This window comes from Pararge aegeria, chromosome 17 (genome assembly GCF_905163445.1).
Source record: "Pararge aegeria chromosome 17, ilParAegt1.1, whole genome shotgun sequence".
Lineage (NCBI taxonomy): Eukaryota > Metazoa > Arthropoda > Insecta > Lepidoptera > Nymphalidae > Pararge > Pararge aegeria.
This window is the reverse complement of record NC_053196.1, coordinates 7,272,794-7,289,454: the sequence shown is the minus strand read 5'-3', so window position 1 is coordinate 7,289,454 and position 16,661 is coordinate 7,272,794. Positions and strand designations below refer to the sequence as shown.

The window sequence follows — 16,661 nt, the reverse complement described above, 5'->3', positions numbered from 1 at the left end:
CAATTCTTCCAGCTGTTTCTATAAACAAACGAAACAGCTTTATGAATAAACGTAGAATATAATTTATATCCATCACCGGATTCGAAGTAAGTACACTACACAAGATAGTTTCTAACTACTCGCATTACTCTATTATGAAATATTTCGCTAATCCCCATTTATACACATCTATACATCTTTTGACTATAGAAGTAAAAAAAAGAAGTGTCTGGTTGTCATTTACAAATAATCTGACTTATTTTTAGCATGGTTTGTCCAATAAATTAACTACTGAAATATTAACTATGGTACTTAAGTGGGAAAGCTGAAATTCAGCGCGTGTAACTGCTAGTTTATTGATAAAGCGCAAATCGTAAAGTACATAGCAACAACAATGCTGCTGACATTGAAACATACGAGAGGTACGTCAGGAACACTATTGGGGAAACAAGTCATTTATCGGAGGACTTGTTTGCACGCGGTCACAGACCGGACTGCGGAAGGTCAAGGCGCCTACTCAGCCATCGAAGAACACCTTCCACACTCTAACATGGATTTATTCTTACCGTTAGTTTTATGAAAGTGTCGATTATGAAATGTAAACAATTACTCACTCCGCGTACTTACCTAGTGGAAAATTCTAAAGAATCAATATATTTGTATACGGAAATACTATACTGTTTGTTATTGGTGTGAACTATGGGTTTATATAACTAACTTTAGATTCTGTTGTAGGTCCAACGTATCACATTCCGGAATTAAAATTAGAAAAAATTATATAGGTAAAAAAAAACACTGCAAGCTGTTAATGCTCCAGAATGCTAAATATGCTTTGTACGACCTTTGTAACAAAGCTGTTTTAACTTTTAAAATCCAATAATTAAAAGTTACAACAGCTTTGGTACAAAGGTTTACTTTTTATTTGTGTTATTTATGTTTTTCGAGTAAAGTGAAGCGGAATTTATTTCGAAAGTTGACGCCGAAAGTTCGAACAACATTTTTTGTTCAAATTTTTTAATTTTCTCTGCATTTTAATTAACAGTAGGATATATATATCATTAAGAGTATGTAGGTAAACATGACCATCCTTTTTTAAATTTCCTTAAAGATAATAGGCTTATCGATTAGTCTCTTATAAGTCGGCATACATGTATGGAGTTACATAAGTACAGTCTCAACCAGGATGATTCACGTTAGACCAAATAAGGTGGTCGTTCAAGTGTACGACCGTTTTTACATGAAACCAAACCGGACTCCCGACTGCGAGCACGCACAACTCTGGTAGCCTTAACATGGTCTCGTCTTCTTTAGTTAAAGGAATATTTTAGCTCAAGAAGAGACAAATGTAAACAACAATATTATGGAGTTGCCTAAACTTTGTTCTTTCCCACAGATTTTGCCAGCCGTTATTTCCAAAATTTAATCAAAAGCAAAAATCAATACAAGTAATACCCAGACAAAGATAACGATTTCCGAGAACAGAGCAGATGTTGCGGCTTTGATATCCAAGCTCATATAAAACTGACCGTTAGGTAGAACTTAGGGAGCTGGGGGTTGGTGTTCATTCATCTGGAGGGTGACGTCACAAACGGGGTCGTGCCCTCGCGGTTGGCGACAGAAAATAAACTCCAACAAATAACATCGAGCTCGGAAACTGCTCCATACATTTTAATATAACCGTATTACCATCTAAACTTCTCAATACTTTAGGAGAATGCTTTTGTAAAACCGTAGACGGCGGCTGGGATGTAGCGGATTTTTATCAGGCTAATGCATTTATAATGTTCTCTAAATGCATCCGTCGTCTGCGAGACGCTAGTCAGCTGTACCTAAGCATTTCCAAGTGTGCATATATCTACAGTAAATTTGGGTAACTTGATATTATTACTCCGTCTCTGTTAAGAGACGGAAGAGATTACTACCAACAACACCAACAGCAATATACAGAAAACAATTTTTTTTTTGTTCTCAAGTCAAGAAGCTAATAAGTAGTAAAACGAATTCAACGACGCCTATTAGCCGTTTGTAGTATTTGAGGAAAACATTTCCTTAAACACTTTATACAGGTAATATATTTCACGGCCTCGTAAGTGGGATTTGCCTTTTTTTCACCTATGCAGAAGATTTATCAGGAAATTCGCTAAGGTCAAAATATAGTAAATATTCATCAAAGCTGTTATAAAATAATTGTTTATGTGTCACTTACCTAACACTTACTTTAGAAATGTTGAAGTGTGAGATATACGATGTAAATGATTCTGATATATAATAGTGAATGCAGTTTATTATGGCATTTTGTGTATAATTTCTTTTAAGGATATATACATTAGAAATCTGCAAGTATTTACATTCAACAAGTAACAATGGCAAAACTATACTACGAAAACTAATCGTTCCGTAGAGCAATAAAGTAGCTCTGGTGAGTGTTTGTAACAAAATGTTTCGACGAGGGCGTATCGATTGAATTAATGAGATGTGGGCGCACGTGTGGTCCGTGTGTAGAATAGTGGGCGCGATTACAAACGAGCAGGTTATCGAATAAGACTGTTTTTATGACCGCTTTGTAGCACTAGAACAATAGAAGGTTTTTTTAAAATGCGTTGTACAACAATTTTTGGTTAGAATAATTGTGAAGATAATGCGTATGTGAGCATTTCGGACACGTACCTGGGTAATAACGACGAGAAAAACAAATTGTCTGATTACAATCGGGCGTGTGGATGGTAGGGATTTCTTCAACAGTGTTTCTGATAAATCAGTTTATAGATTGAATGCTACAAGTTTGGATGTTATGGTTGTGATAACAATAGGCCTATGGGTTGCTTTAAAGTAGTAGAATATGATTGTAATGATTCAATAGGCTTTAGTGTAAACAATTTGATAAATAATTGATCATGGATTATCTATAGTACTCCTTTTGGAAGACGTAATACATTATTCTTATATACTGATTACTGACAGTTGTGGTGGGAAGTTAAATAGACTTGGTAACACTACAATCATAATAATTTTAAAGATAACAAATTTTAGAAAACTCTGGTGGACGAAATATCGGCTTACTGCAATAAAGACAGACACACAAGTTCGGTATTTCAGCAATATTATTGAAGTGCGATTCAAATAACTTGTGTACTAAATTTGAAGTCAATTTTAAGCCATATTTATAAAAATTGTTTATCTAAAATTAGTACATATACTGAGAATAGACATGACATTCTACATCTTACATTTACGCACGAAATGTGCATAAATGTAAGATGTAGAAGTTTGTAAAATATTGCTTCATACTGATGTATTATGATCTTCTAAAATGATCATGGTAGAACCTTTTAAAGTAGAAGTATTTCTATAGTCTAACTATTTACGACTTCATAGAATAGTTCTATTTTTGGGGATTTTTGATTCAAAGATGATCTCCAAAAAAAATATAAAAACGGAAAAGCAGATCCCTATAGAGATGGTGACGGTTTTTTATCTGAAAGGTAATTTAAGTTGGGCAGTCATATCCTATGCTTAGCAGCGGGACACTTAAAGGCAAATAGTGAAAATGAGGTTAAAAAGATCGTAACAAATATGAATATACGCATAAACCAATACACACAATTATTTCAAAATATTAAGTCATTAAAAAAAATTCTGATCTAAATATACTGAAAATAATAAAATCATTAAAACTTCCACATCTTTTTCTTGCACGTTTTACTTAGCCAATGCTTATTATATTTCCGCCGTTCTATCTTTGCTATCGAAAAATATGATACAAAGGAAAATAAGAAACTATTTCATGTCAGAATAACTACAAGATTGAATTGTAAATGGCGGCCGAATCAACACGTCACTGTAAAGTAGCAATAACAGTTGATTATGTAGTTTGGTAGGTATACATACGAGTGTAATGACGAAGGAGGCTTGCCGCGATAACACGAGGTCAAACATCCAATAAAACAGTACACAACGACACTTTATTCATTAATATGATTTACCTACTTTTCGAACTGAGCTCTCATTTAAAGAATGTTTGAAACGATCTCTTACACGTGCCCAGTGCGGTGTCGATGAGTCGGCATCGAGTAATTGACGAGTGGTAAGGCGACTGTTGGTGTTTAAAAGTAAGACCCTCGATCATTTACTGACTCGACAAAAATCCGACAACCTTTCAACTCCGTACTTAAGATTCAATTCAAGCAGTGGGTTGCATAGAAGGTATGCACAGGGTATGCACGGGGTATGCATACGATATAAAATGAACAAAATCTCCAGTACGAGTTATAAATACTCAAGGGTAGGCGTTTTATCAACAATGCCTATCCATAAGTTTTCTATAATTCGTACTGGAGATTTTCTTCATTTTATAACATCTGCATACCCAGTGCATACCCTCTATGCACGCCACTGAATTCAAGACTTTTCCACGAATAGCCAACTCAACATCGACGTTTTTTAAAAGTTATAATTGACGGAACAAGTGCCGCTGTGTCCATCAACTTAAACCGCAGTTGTGAAGCGTCATGTGCCTGCAATTACACCGGCAACCACGCCCAGATCAGAACACAGCAATGTTGCTTGGCGCACTGCACCACGCAATGCACCTTCCCGGACGAGCTGTTACGTACAGCTCTACAAGTAAAATAAAATTTTCAATAGGTAGGTTACCTATTGAGAATTTGAGAAACAGTAAAACCAATTACTTATAATCTTTGGACCCAACTGGGAATCGAAACCAAGACGAGGAGTTAAGTGCTTGACAAGAGTGGAGCAATTTTCAAACATTAAAACATTTTGCTTTAAATTTATATAAAATACCTTGAAAAAACAGCATTTAAAATTAATATAAGAGTCGCAAGTAACAATGATTATTATTCCAGACGTGGCCGCTCCGAGCGCAACCAGGGTTGTTCACCTTTAGGAATTAATGGTGTGCCTTACTTAATGGTATTGCTGTGTTTAGTGTCGTTTCGCTAAATTCGTCAAAACAGGTTAAAAACTGTAAATGCCCTTTTTAACATGTATTGCATATTATGAATCGAATAGAAAAAATTCTTAATTGTAAATAATTCCTAGAGGGCATTTATTTCATAAGATTAATCATGTGTCTACTCATTAAAAATAATCATTTGAATCGGTTAACAATAAGTTGTACAGAAAAAACACAATAAATATGGTCAAATAAAGAACTAACATTTTTGAAGTTTCCATGACCATAGACTCCCTGTCTATTATTTTTTTTAAGCAAAATAAATAAAGACTAAAAAAATCTACATAATGAGCTAAGTAATCAAATAAAACTTACATCTGAAACTATTATGTTTATTTAAGAAGGTATATTTAATATTTACGTAGGTATATTTTATGTTAAAAATTTGAAGACAAGATTAAGTTTAATTGGCAGTTAATATAACAACACTAACACTATAAAAAGCGGTGATAGCCTAGTGGGTAAGGCTTCGGCTTTCCTTTCGAGACCGAGTTCGAGCCCCGGCATACTACACTGACTCTTCGGAGTCATGTGAGTTTTTAATTTAAGCAATTTAAATATCATTTGCTTTAAAGGTGAAGAAAAACATCGTGGGGAAACCGGCATGCCTGAGAATTCTCCGTAATGTTCTCAACGGCTCGTAAAGTCTATCCGCACTTGGCCACCGGGATAGACTACGGACTCAACCCTTCTCTATCTGGGCTAGGTTGATGATGATAATGATGACAACAACACTTCTATATACTGTAACAGTATCACGATAACTGTTACACAAAAATCAAGATAAGATAATATATAATATAATCATATATAAAATCACAAACATGATCAAAACCTAATTATTCTTATCTAATATTTAGATCTAGACTAGATAGTTACTAGATAAGCAAACAATTTTGTAATTCCAGATTAGAGATAATTATTTTGTATCTATCAAGTGCCTAAATAAGCATTTAAGTTAACTACGTAAATGGAAATAGTGTATCAACTATAACCCCTCGGACAAAAGGCAAAAAGGGTCTTACACACGTAGATTCGCGTAGGCTCAATCTCGAATTGAGATTAAAATAAATCCCTGACGATAAGTGTCCCGCGCCCTATAGCACCTTTGCCAAAACACACACACACCGACTTTAATCTATCAGTACTGCCATTTCTTGTAAAATCGCAAGGCTAACTAGTATGCCTAGAGGATGAGTAAAATCTTCTACCTCGAAATTCCCTCCAATTACCGACCTACCGCAAGCGCGACAAAGGGAAGTCTGAAATAGTAACATCTATGATGCGAGGACCACCGGATTTGAAAACAATTCTCGACTGGGACTAAGTACTGCACTAACAACAACTAGGACAGTAACACGCAGCAGGCTTAAAGCCAAAGGCCGGGATGGGAGGCCTTAGCCTATAAAAAGACCTAAAACAACTCCTACCAACAGCATAAATGTCCTCGAGGCCCGTACCCCTCAACTGGCCTATCAGCCGCTTGAAGATGACCCGCACGCAAGTTATATTGCAAAACATTCTACATTTTCCACGTGACCCTGTTTAAAGTTACATCTATAGCACGTGCTAAAGTACTAGCCAGCGAGTGTGTGAGTAAAGACACTGGTAGTGGTAATTGCGTATCTTAGCCGGCGGAGAGGGCGGGGCGCCGCACGCGAACTGATAATAATTATTAGTCTAGGGCAATTAAGAGGCGCCAGATATACGCCATGGATGAGATAGTAGCGGGCTTGTGGAAGAATATATATTCATAGCAAGATACAATCTATCTGAAAATCCGGGTTTTTAAACGTATGTTCTTGCTAATGCCTAAGATCTAGCACGATTTAAAATAACACGTACATATTTAATGATGAGCTAACATAGCTTTGAATTAATAAAAGAGTCAGGATACATTGATATTTGACACTCAAAGTATGTTAAGAACCATCTAAATTCAGCACACAAAGCAAATAAAACTAAAACAGGCGATGACGTAAATGATGCTGAGGAACTCAATGACTGGATTAATCAATATACACTGTCTCATTGAACGTATATGCATTGCTTCTAGTTTGTAGTTATATATTGTCGTCTCTTAGGATCGGAACTTGGATAAGCAATTTTGCAATTGAATAAGCGATTGGTTGGAACAATCACATGCTTGTAATATATTGTTTAGTTAGTCCAACATACATGTGTGTTCATGAATACGTTAACACGCATCACTTGGTAAACCGAATGGAATTTTACTAAGAATTGTGGTTAACGTAATTGCTATTGACTTTCAGAAATACGTTAAAATCTGATCCGAGAACAACTTCGAAATAATGACGGATTTTTTTATTATTTATGGTGTAGCAATAGAATCAGCAATTTGATGAGTTTCTTATCATTCATTCATCTTTTTGGTATTATATATGTTAAATATGTATGTTATAAACAATATATTTATATACTATCTGAAAATAACTCTTTTCAGCAATTGAATTAATGTTAAAATTTACTTGTACTAGATGTTTGTTATAAGTATATAAATAATGAAACTGATTTGCTTTAATTTATATTAAATTTTTGAGTCGTATTAAGAAATTTCCCAAGTAACATTTTTAAAGTGTGGTAAGTGTGGTTTCTTTGGAATGGTTGAACTTATATTAAGCAAGTTATCCCTCTTCTTTATATTGGATGACATTGTTTAAAGAGAAATAAATATATCTGTCAGATGAATAGAAATACCACGAAACTGAGATAATGTACCAGAATATATAGGCACTTCTTCCTTACTTAAGTTTGAAACAGTTTGAACCTTTAATTTCGAAAACTTCAATATTTGGACAGTGTAAATTGAATAATATATGTCCAAATAAAAATATATGGATTGATATTGAAGATTGTTAAATTGTGTTACCGCCAATGTTCGAAGAAGACAATATATTTTCTCAAAGTGGAAAATTTACCACGCTATATTTATTGTTAAGACTATCAAGCCATCGCGTGACAAGTTGAATTACGTACTGCTATGAACCAACATGACTGAAGACGCATCATCATGATATGTTTTTCCGTGCCCATCGTTAAATAAAAACCTAGCGGCAACATCATATTATGTTCTCTTAATAAACAACATGGGAAAGTTTACACAATCTAGCATAAACAATAATACCGATTAGATAAAGAATATATACTACGACACTCATTAAAGGCATATTGCGTTCATTATCTTCAAAGATGTTAGCCAAGTTCTAATCGAAGAAGCGTGTTTCAAATAGGTTAACTTTTATGATAATCCCAATTTGATGCCAACGATACGAAGTTCTGTAGTGGTTCCAATAATCTTGAACTCACAACCAATTTTTACAGTTTCTTAAAGGCATATTGCGTTCATTATCTTCAAAGATGTTAGCCAAGTTCTAATCGAAGAAGCGTGTTTACAATTGGTTAACCTTTATGATAATCCCAATTTGATGTCAACGATACGAAGTTTTGTAGTGGTTCTAATAATCTTGAACTCATAACCAATTTTTAGAGTTCCATTGCCGAAGGGTGCCATCGAGACTGTAACTAAGAATCCGTCCAAAGACGTTTGACGGTCGGCTGGCGTAGTGGGAGGTGTACCTGCTTTCTGAGTCCAAGGCCGTGGGTTCGATTCCCACAACTGGAAAATGTTTGTGTGTTGAACATGTTTTTTTTCAGTGGCTGGGTGTTGATCTGTACATTATAAGAATTTATATACATTATCCCTAAAAAAATATATCAGCCCTCTACATATCTATATCACCCATAAAAAAAGACGCCCAGAAGAAAGCTTGCCTTAGACTTGCCAGTGACGAACTACGGCATGAATAAAAATAGCTTAATTAACCCTTTTCAACCCAATTTAACTAAAACCATTTGACGAAGTGCAGATTTCACAAAACCGTTTTGTATTAAGAATGTGGACATGGAAGGCAGACTCCAACTAAAAGGGAAATTGTCTAGGAGGAACAAGAAGAGGGTGGTACCTTATGAACCGAAATAGGTAGAGAGTAAAAGTTTTCACGGAGTGTGAATTTCTATTGCCCTTATAACAACAAATAATTACAATGAAATAAAACTTAAAAAAAGGTCCAATAACCGGGTTTTATTTTTCCTCTATTCCAATAATGGAAATACCCTGTAGCGTATGATATTCCACGAAAACCTTAGTCTGTCTAGTGCAACTCACGCTCAGCCGGTTTTTATTTAACACCCAACATAGCACAGAAAAAGGCTGGAGTTTTTATGCTGCTGCAAGTTATATTTGCCAAATGCCATTGCAGAAATAAGCCAATTGCAGTTCTGCATAGCACTACTTATAAAGGAGGATCAAAATTAAAAATGAAAGCAAAATTTTGTGTTATTTTCAAGCAGCAACAGAAAACGGATTAATTTGATTTCTTTTGTACTTTTGACACTGCAAAATAAATAACTAGATGCTTTATTCCTAAAATAGCAAGGTCTCACGAAGCGATTTTTTGCATATACAGTAAACATACATAAAAATCCGAACGAGCATAGCCTTGTTTTCACCCCGAAAAAAAACAACTATTCGGACAAAGTTGCAGAACAATGCTAGTAAGATATAAACGAATCAAATACATACTAATAGGTTACAGCAGTTGTCGACTTAGTTCGGAATACTTTAAACCACTGTGTGTGAAAGTTTTATTTCAGATAACCATTGTTTGCAAGAGGACACTAGCGAAATGGTTTTAGTTAGATTGGGTTGAAAAGGGTTCAGCTATTTTTACGATCTGGTACTCTTGTCGTAGTTTCGAAAGGAGGTTGGCCACTATGCTATTGGCCACTAAGCTATCGAATTTAAGTCCCTAACCTACTTAGAGAGTGGCTGAGAATACGTTTTTATAACCTGCTTCCCAAGGTAAATTTGGGCCTACTAATTTGGGCGATGTATTAAGTGTGTCAAAACACATTTATTACATCGAGGTTACTATACAATTGTTAAATTTCTTAATGACAAGGTTGTTTGAAAGCATACCGCTCCACTTCCATCCCTCTCAATTCTTCTCGGTAAAATCACAAATAGACAGACTTGGCGTTTCAAGTGCTTGTTTTAGGCCTAATTAAAATAAAGCCGTTTTGAATTTTGATGATTATTTATTATGATTTTTTTTTAATTTTAGAAGATAATCTTCACCTATATCTGCAATATCAAGCTATTAACAGGAAAACCGCATCTTGATCTATAAGACTATTTGTCATACCTATTATTTCAAGTAAACAAAGTACGAATAAAATAGAATATTTCATTGACAGGTCAGCCAAAAGTCCGTCCTTAATTGTTTTCTGAAAAATCTATAATGTTTTAAAATTAACTCCAGAAAGTTTGTTAGTTGAAGAACATTTTGAAAACTTGTGTGGATTGTAAATGCGCCATAAAATGACAAAAAATATACATTACAACCTTTTCATTGCAGAGCTGCCATCTCAAAACTACAACCGATGTCGATAACATGATAAAGTAAATTTAAATTAAAATGAGATTGTATAGTAATATTCATTGCAACTTAAACGTATAATATATATTTGATTTATTACTTATCATGTCAAGATTCACGTATAGGTATATATATTATTATCATATATTTTGTTTTTCTTGCCAGGGTAATTTTGTTTAGCCATGCAATTTTGAAATCAGTTTCAACGAGATTCCAGAATCAAGTAAGGCGCGTCATCAAAAATCGCTTAGGAATTATCGAACAATCAATCACCTGTACTACCGTTTACATGGTAGCTGCGATGTTTACGCCAGACGTTTTATCAAACTCAAAATTATATTTATTCAAATAGACTTTTACGAACCTTTGAAAACTTTCATAAATATTATTTAGTGTTGTGAACCAACAATATTGGCGGAATCAAATATAATTGAAAAACCTAGCTTGAGTTTTTACCTAGAGAAGGTTTACTGTACATTGTTCGAAGAAGTTTGGTATATGTGTAATTTAATATAGGCCATCTTCTTAATTAAATAGTTTTTAGTTTCTCTATCAATTAGTAACAATATTTTTAATTGAAAACTCCGAATGAAAAATACGAAATATTAATTATTCAACGCCAATATTATGAATACGTTCGTAACACTTAAATCGATGAATATTTATTTTATTACTCGGCGCTGTACAAACATATTTCTTTTCCAAATTAATTGACACTTTGAAGTGGACATTTCAATGAGGTCATGTTGTCTGTTCATCCATCCGTACCCGTGTTCTAGTATTTAACTTAATCCAAGCATAATTGTTGCACCGAAGTTGGAAACTTGTACAAAGTACTTAGTTGTAGGAACAGATACAAAATGATTTTTGGCAATATGTTAGCGCTACTGATTAATGAATAATTGAATGAATACACTTGTATTGTCCAAAGAAAAAAAGTAGTTACAGAGATATAAATACATAGCAAGAGGGTACAATTTGGTGGCCTTATTGCTACACAGCGATTTATTCCAGGCAACCAATGGCGTAATGATTAGAGATGCTAAAATATAATGACACACATAATATTATGTACATACGTTATAGGACATTATGGAAACATAGTTTTTTTTTTTGTTTTTCGAAAGACCTAGGAAGATTGCGAAGGCACGGCTATTGGAAACTTAAACTCATAATAAATTACTAATTTAGTATATAAATAAATTTTAATAGATAAAGTTTAGTTTTTGATTGATTATTAGTTTTGGGACAAAGGCTGTTTTGTAATCCGCAACTAACCGAGATATGTTTAGGTATTAATTACTCAATAAAATCATAGTAGGTATTACAGTATGTATAGTATAAACAGAAATTTAGGTATTAGTAGTTAAATTTATACCTAAAATGTATATATTTATGTTCTACATTTTTCTTTTGCTGTGATATCCTCAAAATTAAAAATGCATTTCTTTATAGTATGCTTTAACATTATATGTACTTTTGAAACCTTAAGTCTGTATGTTTTGCAGTGGCTCAACCATTGGGTCGGAAAACAGATTCTAACATGAAAAAGCCGGCGAAAAACTAAGTTGCTCTCAACAGGATCGGTATTTTACAATGCACAGAATTATTAGTATTTTTTTATTATTATTCTTTTATAATTATTCACTAATTAATAGTTCATAGTATGGGTCACATTACTTAGAATCACACACAGATTGTACTTTTCTAAAGAAAACTGTGGTGTCCGTTTAAACAAAATATTACAAAATCAGTATTCAGACAGATCAGGGTCAAAAACCAGTCAGTGTTCCGACAGATACGGAGAATACAATCAAGTATGTTTAACTACACTATTAAAAAAACAAAAGTGTCGAACTGGTCCGTATCAGGTGCATCAGGACCTTCGGTACCTATTCAGGAAAAAACCTTTAAACAGGTTTCGAAAAACACGATACTTAACCGCTCACGTTAATTCGGTTTCGTTTGAGCAAATCAATTTGGGAGAGATTATATATCAAATGAACGACATACCAGCTTGATATATTCTCTACAAAACAGACTAAGTTTTTACTGATTTCTACCCCACTACAATTATAAGAAAGGCCAGTTTTGAATTGTACTGCTAAGTGAGAGATTGAACACGAGCGGACAATCCACTCGGTCAATGGTCAAACGTGTCATAATGAATCTCGTTCACTGATACCGTTTTCAATTAGACGTACTAGCAGGTTAAGATCTTTTTATACCAACAGAAAAATAAGAGTTTAATCATTTTTTTACCAACTTAATAAAAACTAATAAGTACAACATGAGAGTAATATTAGCCTTGTCTGGTGACATTGTCTTTCGCCGAACCAAAGAGTCACTTAAGAGCCTAAAACTCAATCTGTCTTTCAGTATACTTATGGTATAAACTTTCCTATACCATAAAGTATTTTATTTTAAATATATATTGATACATGGGACGATTGCCAAAATCAACACACTCTGTAATTATTATTCTAGAATGAACTAACAAAACATCTCCTAAGTAATGTATTATTGAGGGAACTAATTATTGGGTAAATAACATGACTATCTGAAGCTTAAAGGGAAAATAAACGCCCGTACCTATTGCAGCATAAAATGTCGACTACCAAGATCGTACTTCATTTAACATGAATTAGATAGAAAAATGTCTTCAAATAGTTGTAGTACTATTTGAAAGTATCCTCATGCTTTGCAGAGCACGTTAAATCGGTCCTACTTGATCTGTTTCCAGTCTTTTAGATCTGCCGTCCCATCGGACTCGGAGAGTGAGGAAATAGATTGCGTACCTTTACGTTTGGGCACTTACTTGTGCAGAATAATATAGGTATACCACGTAGTTAAAAACTCTCTCTGGAGATTAACCACCGTGGTGGCAATCAGTCAGGGAAACTGTTGTGTTACTAATTAGAGGAATGGCTGTGCTGTGATCTGTTTACTTTCACGGGTCATACCTTGTATTTGAAAGTCACAAAATTACAAACATACATCTAATTAAGGCTTCCAACAATACGCTGTAAATAAAAATTAATATCTTATGGTTAGACTATTTAATATTATTATCTCTCATTACCTCATTGATATAATAAAGACGACAATATTTTAAAATCCTTAATAATTCTATAGCGAATTGCTTTTTTCGTGCTCAATGAATGGTAGATGATTAATTTAAAAAAAGTTTTGATTACATGGTGGGAGAACATTATTTGATTGAATTAATATTACTATTAAATAAAACCATGGTGTCCATATGATATATATAGAAACCGTCTACTTACTATCTGTGTGTCAGAAGTTTTCTTATCGGAATAACATAACAAAAGTATAGTATCAAAATTAATATCTATCAGTTTTCATTTATTTATACAAATAATGACTGTTCAAATCTAAAATTGTAAAAGTTAAACGAATTGAACATCAATTTACTGTCCATTAAGTCAAGAAGTGGTAGAATATTTTGTAAATTTATAATTATGTTTCTGATTGTAGCCATATAAAAAGAAGAATCAAAAACAAAACGGTCGAGAAGTTTTAGATAAGTAGATAGGATGGAAACGCTACCTATAGGTTAATTAAAAGAAAAAATAATGTTATATGTTATTTATTACGCTTAATGATTATTTATTAGTTCATATAAAATGATAATTCATTCATACAAAAAGCTGTACATTATATCTTGACCGAGCTGACCTCAGAGATAGGGTCTCCATTACTCATTATACACTGAATACCTAAATACATGTAGATTGAACATTTTTGTGAAATGAAAGGAAATATTTTTTTTAAAACATTGTACTACACATTTGTGGAAATGGGCTGGGCAGAACCGAATTCTCCGAGCTATGTGCCCAGCCCAGACTTTGCAGTCCTGTGGTGCTGGAATTGGGACCTCGCACCGGTAAACGCAGCGTTGGTAGACCCCCGATGAGGTACGCAGATGACTTCAAACGAGTCGCTGGGGGCCCAAACAGCACGTTCTTGTGCCGCTTGAGTCCAGTACTCAAGCGGCACAAGAACGTTCTGTTTGGAACTCCCTACAAAACACCGAAGTCCAGCAGTGGACATCCAATGGTTTACATTGATGATGTCAATCTCGACACTTTACTTGAATTCTTTAAGCGTCCCTTGACGTAATTAAAACTACGAAAGTAATTTAATTCTCCAGAAAGTCAACAAATAACTTTGGTAAAACTCCACCTACTTCATTATTATATAAAATTTCTATATAATAGCTCCTCAGTCAAGAAGGCTGTTTGCAGCGTCAACTAAAACCAATTTGGCGATGTTTACATAGGACCGCATCCATTCCGGTACTTAATGTAAGCTGTTTATCGACTGTTGTTTGCCAATTTATCTTGGTTATACTCGCTTTATACTGTGGCTTCACACATTTTCTTGAAGGAACAGCTGTGCAAGTACACTGGCAGTACCTGTATCACTTCCACAGGAATCGATCAATTTTAATCGCCGTGAGGTTTAGCACTAACATCTTAGCTTCTTCTTGATATTTTCTACTATTGAATCCCGAAGCATTGGAAGGGTATGTATTGGGCGTGACTGATCTTCTAGACAAGTGGGTATCACCTTAGACTCCATTACCCCTTACAATAGGTTTCATTGCAGTCAAGCGCTGCTCTCTGCTTTATAAAGGTTGAGATGTATTAAACTCCTCGTGAAAGTTCCTCCCTTAGCGAAGGTTGCGTTTATATAAATATAAATAATATAAATAATATAAATAAATATACTACGACAATACACACATCGCCATCTAGCCCCAAAGTAAGCGTAGCTTGTGTTATGGGTACTGAGATAGCTGATGAATATTTTTTTTATGAATATAATACACATAAATACTTATAATATACAGATAAACACCCAGACACTGAAAAACATTCATGTTCATCACATAAACACTCTCCAGTTGTGGGAATCGAACCCACGGCCTTGGACTCGGAAAGCAGGGTCGCTGCCCACTGCGCCACTCGGCCGTCAAATTGAATTATATACCTGTTGTACAAAGCAATACCAGATACATAGGTTTTATTTAGCAGAAGCATAATTGTAGTCACTTAGAGTTACATCAGTGGTAGCTTGCTTATTGAAGGATTTGGCTTTAGTGTTTATTTCTGGTAGGTTTCTTCACACAAGGTTTCTTCTATTATGTGCACAGAACACAATTACAGTAGATCATATAAAATCATATAAAATATCACTTAAAATCGACCACGAAACCGTGCAGGTATTCAAGTCCAGCAGTGGCGTAGATCGGTAGATAGGTTTTAACAAAGTGGCACCCTTTGCCCCCTTTGAAAAACCTATATACGCGCTGGCAGGTAAGCCAGAAAGGTTTTTTGTAAATAAATAAATAACAATACGTAATCTATTTAAATTTATGATTGAACTAAAATTTTTAGTCACAACCCCGGATCTAAGAGGGACAAATCGGGGTCTTGACTCGTAAGCATTTAAATAGAGGTGCGAAATTCATGTGTTTGTAAAAAATGGTTCCACCAAAGCGTTCTTCTGACAAAAGCTGTCAGAAGAACGCTTGTGTAACTATCCTACTTGCTGAAAAAAACCCAAAGGGAGGGTTTGTTGATCACCACAGTGGGCGGACGGGATGGTGACGTTGCTGTTCTTCTCTGTTGTATTCCCTCAGTCGCCTCGTACGACACCCATGGGTTTAGAAGGATTAGTGAATAATTTATTCTCATCTGCCATAACCCCACGATAAATGGTTTGGAAGAAGGTTTTTGTGATTTGATTATTACCAAGTAAATCTATAACACGGTGCTCTTATATTTCATTTTCATATTGCGCTATTTTAATCCCCCGTATAACACGGGCATTCCCCTATGTGAAATTTATAACTTTTGTTTAATATTAATTTATTGGTTTTTATTTAAAATGTTCTTAGGTTAGTTTGATATTAATTAAACGTCCATATTTCGCGAGAAAAGTTAAACGTGAGTAATTTATACGCGTTATACGGGGTTGTAATAACGCGTTATACAGGAATACTCCAATAACGTGTTTTCCCATAACGCGGAACCAATCTTCCGTGTTATAGGGGTACTGTATTTAATACTGGAACGCATCCTATTTGATTTTTGAACTCTCGTCTCGTATAGAATAATAAATAACAGTTATCATGTACCGAATAATACATTCGTTTGGTTTGGTTTTTAATCTTTAATCTCAATTGCTGGAGTAGGTGCGCCTATTTGTAATGTAGAGTG

The 16,661-nt window shown here is 34.4% G+C and overlaps 1 protein-coding gene across 5 annotated transcripts in view; it reads right to left on the bottom strand.

The window, feature by feature from the left end:
• The window catches only part of LOC120630796 (dual 3',5'-cyclic-AMP and -GMP phosphodiesterase 11-like), a 183,205-nt gene that overhangs the window by 165,309 nt on the left and 1,235 nt on the right, over window positions 1-16,661 (bottom strand). The window lies entirely within an intron of this gene.